Source organism: Sapajus apella, unplaced genomic scaffold, assembly GCF_009761245.1.
Source record: "Sapajus apella isolate SASKATOON/1434 unplaced genomic scaffold, GSC_monkey_1.0 scaffold99, whole genome shotgun sequence".
NCBI lineage: Eukaryota > Metazoa > Chordata > Mammalia > Primates > Cebidae > Sapajus > Sapajus apella.
The window spans coordinates 447,491-455,165 of record NW_022437039.1 but is presented as its reverse complement, the minus strand read 5'-3'; positions in this window follow the sequence as shown (position 1 = coordinate 455,165).

Here is a 7,675-nt window from a genome sequence, read left to right as displayed (position 1 = left end):
ACCCTATCTCAAAAAAAAAATAAATAAATAAAAAAAAAAACAGTAGGGTGGGCATGGTGGCTCATGCCTGTAATCCTAGCACTTTGGGAGGCACAGGCGGGTAGATCGCCTGAGGTCAGGAGTTCGAGACCAGCCTGAGCAACATGGTGAAACCCCATCTCTACTAAGAATATAAAAATTAGCTCCTGCACCCTGCTCTGGATCTCCTGGGGCAGGATGGTCAGAAACTGCTCCAGCACCAGCAGCTCCAGGATCTGCTCCTTCGTGCGCATCTCAGGCCGAAGCCACCCATGGCAAAGCTCTTGGAGACGGCTGAGGGCTTCCCGGGGACCAGCTGCCTCTTGGAAGCGGAACCTTCTGAAGCGCAAGTGGGAGGCCTCCGGGCTCGGCCCTGGGTCAGGCGGGGGCAGCTCCGGGCTCCAGGCACAGTCCTCCTCCAACTTCACTATCAGGAGCCCTTCCCGTTCCTGAGAGCCCGGGACCAACGTCATCGTCAGGTCTCCGGAGCGCCTTAGCCCGAAACCAGCCGTGCCCACGGGCTCCCAATCCACGCCGAGGAGCCCCGGGGCCAGCCAACGCGCGGCTGGGTCCAGCGCCTAGGCCTCAGTCGGTTCCGGGCGCTTCCAAGCCGACCCCCAGGCCTATCCGCGCCAGGACTTCCCCGAGGCAGGAACCGAGCGCTGCCCTCCTCCCACTGCTGAGGACCCACGCACGACTCGGATCTCAGCTCCCACGCTGGAAATCCCAGCGCGCAGAAATTAGCTGGGCATAGTGGCGCATGCCTATAATCCCAGCTGCTCAGGAGGCTGCAGAAGGAGAGTTGCTTGAACCTGGGCGGTGGAGGTTGCAGTGAGCTGAGATCGTATCACTGCACTCCAGCCTGGGCAACAGAGTGAGACTCTGTCCCTGCCAAAAAAACAACAAAAAACAGAGTAGAATTGTGGTGGGGGTGTGGGGGAGGGAATGGGGAAATGTAGTTGAGAGGGTACAAAGTTGCAGTTATGAAGGATCCGTAAATCAAGAGAGCTGATGACAGTATGATGATTATACTTAAAGACATAGTATTGGAAATTTGATAAGAGTAGACTTCATGTATTCCTTTTTTTTTGGGGGGGGGACGGAGTTTCGCTCTTGTTACCCAGGCTGGAGTGCAATGGCGCGATCTCGGCTCACCGCAACCTCCGCCTCCTGGGTTCAGGCAATTCTCCTGCCTCAACCTCCTGAGTAGCTGGGATTACAGGCACGCACCACCATGCCCAGCTAATTTTTTGTATTTTTAGTAGAGACGGGGTTTCACCGTGTTGACCAGGATGGTCTCGATCTCTTGACCTCGTGATCCACCTGCCTCGGCCTCCCAAAGTGCTGGGATTACAGGCTTGAGCCACCGCGCCCGGCCTCATGAATTCTTTATACAGGAAAAAAATTTAAGGTAACTGTGAGGAGATGGATATATTAATTTGCTTGACTATAGTAATCATTTCACTATGTATATGTATATGTACATCAGAACATCATATTGTACCCCTTAAGTGTTGTACACACTGTGGCCAGGAAGATGGAGTAGACTGATTGTTCAGGTTAGATTCTCATGTGCTGTCCTGGAGTTGGGGTCGGTTTTACCAAAATCACAGGATTAAGTGTGAAGGAAGAGTGGGACTCTGCAAGGGATACTTAGGATACTATTAAAAGAAGATCAGAGGTGACAAGGCATAGTGGCTCATGCCTGTAATCCCAGCACTTTGGGAGGCCCAGCAAGGATGATTATTTGAGGCCAGGAGTTCAAAACCAGCCTGGGTAGCATAGTGAGACCCTGTCTCTGGGAAAAAAAAAAAACGATAAATTGATTATAAGCCAACTGTGGTGGCACATGCCTGTAGTCCCAGCTACCTCAAGAGGCTCTGGCAGAAGGATCACATGAGTCCAGGAGTTCAGAGCTACAGTGAACCATGATTGTGCCACTGTACTCCAGCCTTGAGCAACACAGTGAGACCCTACCTCTAAAAAAAAGAAGAAAATGAAAGGGTGGGGTTAAAAATAACAGGTAAGGCAGGGCGCAGTGGCTGATGCCTGTTATCCCAGCACTTTGGGAAGCTGAGGTGGGTGGATCACGAGGTCAAGAGATGGAGACCATCCTGACCAACGTGGTAAAACCCTGTCTCTACTAAAAAATTAGCTGGGCGTGGTGGTGCGTGCCTTTAGTCCCAGCTCCTCAGAAGGCTGAGGCAGGAGCATTGCTTGAACCCAGGAAGCAGAGGTTGCAGTGAGCTAAGATTGTGCCATTGCACTCCAGCCTGGCAACAGAGCAAGACTCCATCTCAAGAAAAAAAAAAAAAAGGTAAATCAGAGTAGAGAATCAGAGAGGTAATTTAAATAGTTATAAAAATGACTAACACCATTCAAGTGCTGGTCCTGTGTCAGCCCTCCTGTGCTAAGCACTTTTCCTGGGTTATTTCACCATTATCATCCCATTACACACATCAGAAAGTAGGGCTGGGTGGTAGGGTATGGTGGCCGCGCAGTAGGAGACAGGATGGAAGGTGCACTAGAGGTACATCTTCCTGGCCACAGTGTGTACAATACTTAAGCTGTACAACATGATGTTCTGATATACATAGTGAAATGATTACTATAGTCAAGCAAATTAACATACCCATCTCCTCACATAGTTACCTTAAATTTTTTTCCTGTAGTAAAAATACCTGAAATCTAGTCTTAACAAATTTCTAACTCATAGGAAGTTGAGTTAAAACTTCCTATGAGCTGTACAAACTCCAGATACATTACTGAATCTCAGTCTCCTCAAATGCCAAGAAGATAATCAGAGTCTATCTCAAAATATGCAAGTAGATGCTTTAGGTGTATCTCAGTTGTATCTCTGTGAGGAATTGCTGTCATCATCAAGTGATTGCCCTGGCAAGAGAATGCTTGTGGGTGGTGGGATGTCAATCTTCCTATCTTACAGATTGGATCCTCAGCCCCTATCATGCCATTACTGTTTAACATTTCTTTTAGAAGCTGTGGTTGCAGTTTTGGCTTTGTATAATTGATTTAGGTCTGTTTCCTGCTGGAGACTCAGCTTTTTTTGTTTGTTTGTTTTTGTTTTTTTTTGAGACGGATTCTCCCTCTGTCACCCACGCTGGAGTACACTGGTGCCATCTTGGCTCACTGCAACCTCTGCCTCCTGAGTTCAAGTGATTCTTCTGCCTCAGGCTCCCCCAGTAGCTGGGACAACACGCGCGCCACCACACCCTGCTAATTTCTTTCTTTCTCTTTTTGTATTTTGTAGTAGAGACGAGGTTTCACCATGCTGGCCAGGCTGGTGTCGAACTCTTGACCTCAGATGATATGCCTGCCTCGGCCTCCCAAAGTGCTAGGATTACAGGCTTGTGAGCCACCACCCTGGATTTTTTTTTTTTTTTTTTAGACTGAGTCTTGCTCTGTCACCCAGACGGAGTGCAGTGGCTTGATCTCAGCCTATTGCAAACTCTGCCTCCTGGGCTGAAGTGATTCTCCTACCTCAGCCTTTTAAGTAGCTGGGACTACAGGCATGCGCCACCATGCCTCAATACTTTTTGTATTTTAATTAAAGACAGGGTTTCACCATGTTTACTAGGCTGGTCTCGAACTCTGACCTCACGTGATTCATTTGCTTCCGCCTCCCAAAGTGTTGGGATTACTGAGCCACTGCGCCTGGCCTCGACCCTTATAATTAAGTAGAAATCTATGTTCCTTTTCTTTTAGGAGAGATGCTCTTTCACTAAGTTGATTCAAGATGTATAGGTGTAGTGGGTTGAGTCATGGCACCCCAAATGTGTTCAGATCCTAATCACTGGAACCCATGAAGGTTACTTTATATGGCAAAAGGGACTTTGCAGATGTTAAGGATCTTGAGATGGGGAGATTATTCTGGATTATCCCGGTGGGCCCAACATGATCATAATGGTCCTTGTACAATGGAGGCAGGAAGGTCATAGTCAGAGGAGAAGGCTGTGGAATGAGATTGGAGTGATGCACTTTGAAGGAGGAGGACAGGGCCATGAGCCAAATAATGTGGGTAACTACTAGAAGCTGAAAAAGTCAAGGCAAGAGATTCACCCCTCAGAGCCTCCAGAAGGAACCAGCCTTGCCAACAGCTTGATTTTGGCTGAGTGAAATTAATTTCAGACTTCTAACCTCTAGAACAGTAAGTTTGTGTTTTTTTTTTTTTTTTTTTAAAGACGGGGTTTCACCATGTTGGTCAGGCTGGTCTTGAACTCCGAACCTCAGGTGATCCGCCCGCCTTGGCCTCCAAAATGCTTGGATTACAGGACTGAGCCACTGCGCCCAGTCTTGTTTTTTTTTAAGTCAGAGTTTCACTCTTGTCGCCCAGGCTGAAGTGCAATGGCACAACCTCGGCCCACTGCAACCTCTGCCTCCCGCATTCAAGTGATTCTCCTGCCTCAACCTCCTGAGTAGCTGGGATTACAGACATGTACCACCACACCTGGCTAATTTTTGTGTTTTTAGTAGAGACGGGGTTTTACCATATTGGCCAGGCAGATCTTTTTTTTTTTTTTTTTTTTGTTTTTTTTGAGACAGAGTTTCGCTCTTGTTACCCAGGCTGGAGTGCAATGGCGCGATCTCGGCTCACTGCCACCTCCGCCTCCTGGGTTCAGGCAATTCTCCTGCCCCAGCCTCCTGAGTAGCTGGGATTACAGGCACACGCCACCATGCCTAGCTAATTTTTTGTATTTTTAGTAGAGACGGGGTTTCACCATGTTGACCAGGATGGTCTCGATCTCTTGACCTCGTGATCCACCTGCCTCGGCCTCCCAAAGTGCTGGGATTACAGGCGTGAGCCACCGCGCCCAGCCTGGCCAGGCAGATCTTGAACTTCTGACCTCAGGTGATCCACCTGCTTTGGCTTCCCAGAGTGCTGGGATTACAGGCGTGAGCCATCACGCCTGGCCCGAGTTTGTGTTGTAAACTATTAAGCTTGTGGTCATCTGTTACTACACGAGTAGGTACTAATACAGATGTCACTAAGACTTGGAGGTTATTAAGGGATAACAGTGAAATCAGCCTGGTTTCAGTAGAGTGAGGGGGAAACACAATGAGAAATAAAGAGGCCTCAACCAGGGAGAGGCATCAGGATGGAGCCAGGTATGGGGCAGGCCAGATATAGAAGCTAAATTCTTTGTGGTTTAACATGACAGATCGGAATGGGATCAGGGCCTGAAGTACCTAAAGGACCACAAAAGCTATAAGGATGGCCATTGGGCCTTCAATAAGCCTCTGTCCAAAAGACAGAAGCTCATCTGTGCATTCAACAGATGGTCACCAGGATCTCTGAACTCAGGCAGAAATGGGCACCGTGGGTACAGTGGGGATTCTCAACTGTGGAACTACTGAACCTCTGTTTCTCTTGGCTGGGCATCGGCTAAGTCCAGAAGCTAGTTATGAAAAAACAATGTTCTTGTCTTGAAAGAGCTTTTACAGTGCATGGTAGTTTCCCAACCTCAGGAATATCGATTTGTTGAGGAAGGTTATTGTTGTGGGGGCTGGCTGTCCTGTGTACTGCAGGAGGTTCAGTAGGATCCACTAGAGGTCAGTAGCAATCCTCCCTTCTCCTAGTCACAACAACCAGAAGTGTTTTGGACATTGTCCAACATCCCCTGGGGGGCACCCAGTTTGAGCACCCCTGGTGTATGAGGTCTAACAGAGAGGCCAGCCCCCAATTATATAACATAAGTCCGCCTAGGGCTCCTCAGGGAAGGCTTTGAGAGAAGGAAACATGAGAGGGAGGAGGCAGGAGGGAGTGGGAGTGTCAGGGACTAAAGGCAAAGTAAACGATTGTGTGCAAAGGCCTCAAAGAGGACTCACAGGTGTGCACATGTCCCTCAGCAGTTAGGAGGAACAAGAGATTCCTGGGGGTGCAGAAGAGCTCAGGCCACAGCCCTGAGGTGACTGGCAGTTATCTGATGATACTAATGTTTTACGAAGAATGTTACTTTGCTGAGCGCACACCTGTAATTCCAGCACTTGATGGGAGTCCAAGGTGAGAGGATGGCTTGAGCCCATGTGTTCGAGGATAGATTGGGCAACACAGTGAGACTCTGTCTCTATAAAAAAATTAAAAATTAGCCAGGCATGGTGGTGCCTTCTTATAGTCCCAGCTGCTCGGGAGGCTGAGGCAGGAGGATTGCTTGAGCCCAGAAGGTTGAAGCTATAGTTAGCCATGATCATGCCATTGCTCTCCAGCCTGGACGACCGAGTGAGAGAGCAAGACACTATCTCTAAAAAAGACAAAAAACTAACAATCGAGCCGGGCACGGTGGCTCAAGCCTGTAATCCCAGCACTTTGGGAGGCCGAGGCGGGTGGATCACGAGGTCAAGAGATCGAGACCATCCTGGTCAACATGGTGAAACCCCGTCTCTACTAAAAATACAAAAAATTAGCTGGGCATGGTGGTGCATGCCTGTAATCCCAGCTACTCAGGAGGCTGAGGCAGGAGAATTGCCTGAACCCAGGAGGCGGAGGTTGCGGTGAGCCGAGATCGCGCCATTGCACTCCAGCCTGGGTAACAAGAGTGAAACTCTGTCTCAAAAAAAAAAAAAAAACCTAACAAACAAAAAAACCCTACCTGTTTCTATTTTCTGCATCAGGAATGCACTAATCTGCCAAAAGTTTTCTCTAAATTGAGAAATGAGCTAGGAATTGTGTACTGATTTGCATTTTAATTTACACTTTGAGAAAACAAGGAGGTGGCGTTAGATATCTCTCAGGCTTAGTTCCAGGACCTATTTTTATATGTTTTGTCACTTAAAAATAAGAATCACTTGAACCCAGGAGGTGGATGCTGCAGCGAGCCGAGATTGCGCCACTGCACTCCAGCCTGGCAACAGAGCAAGACTCTGCCTCAAAAAAAAAAAAAAAAAAAAAAATGCTGTTGAGGTACAATTTACATATCATAAAATTAACCCATTTCAGTGATTTTTAGTAAATCTACTAAGTTGTGCAACCATCACCATAATCCAGTTTTAGAATATTTTCATTATCACAATCCTTTTTTTTCCCCCTCGAGACAGGGTCTCACTCTGTCATCCAGGCTAGAGGGCAGTGGTGCAATCATAGCTCACTACAGCCTCTAACTCCTGGGCTCAAGCAATCCTTTTGCCTCAGCCTCTCAAAGTGCTGGGATTACATGTGTGAGCCACTGTGCCCCTGCTGCATTTTGTTATTCTTAAGGCTAATGGGCTAATGAGAAAGGAGAGTGGGAAGAATTCCCTCTTACATCTCCTTAGTAGTCTCTGTCCACTACTTGCTTCTCACTGTAGCTTTTCCTTATGTGTTAGGTTGGGGTTGCAGCAACTGTATAGATTTTTTTTTTCCCTCAATCAGAGGCGTTTTGAGGACAGGAATGGTGGCTCACACTTGTAATCTCAGCACTCTGAGAGGCCAAGGCAGGAGCACTGCTTGAACCCAGGAGTTCAAGACCAGCCTGGGCAACAGTGAGACCCTGTCTCCAAAAAGAAAAAGAAAAAAAAAAAAAGTGCTTTGATACAAAAAGTTCCCTCAAATGTAATTTTTTCTTTTTGTAAAAGCACCATCTAATTACTTGGAAACTCTTCTCACACAAATGTGCATATTCTCATTTAATTCATCCTTTGCTATAAACGGCTAGGAATTAGAGAA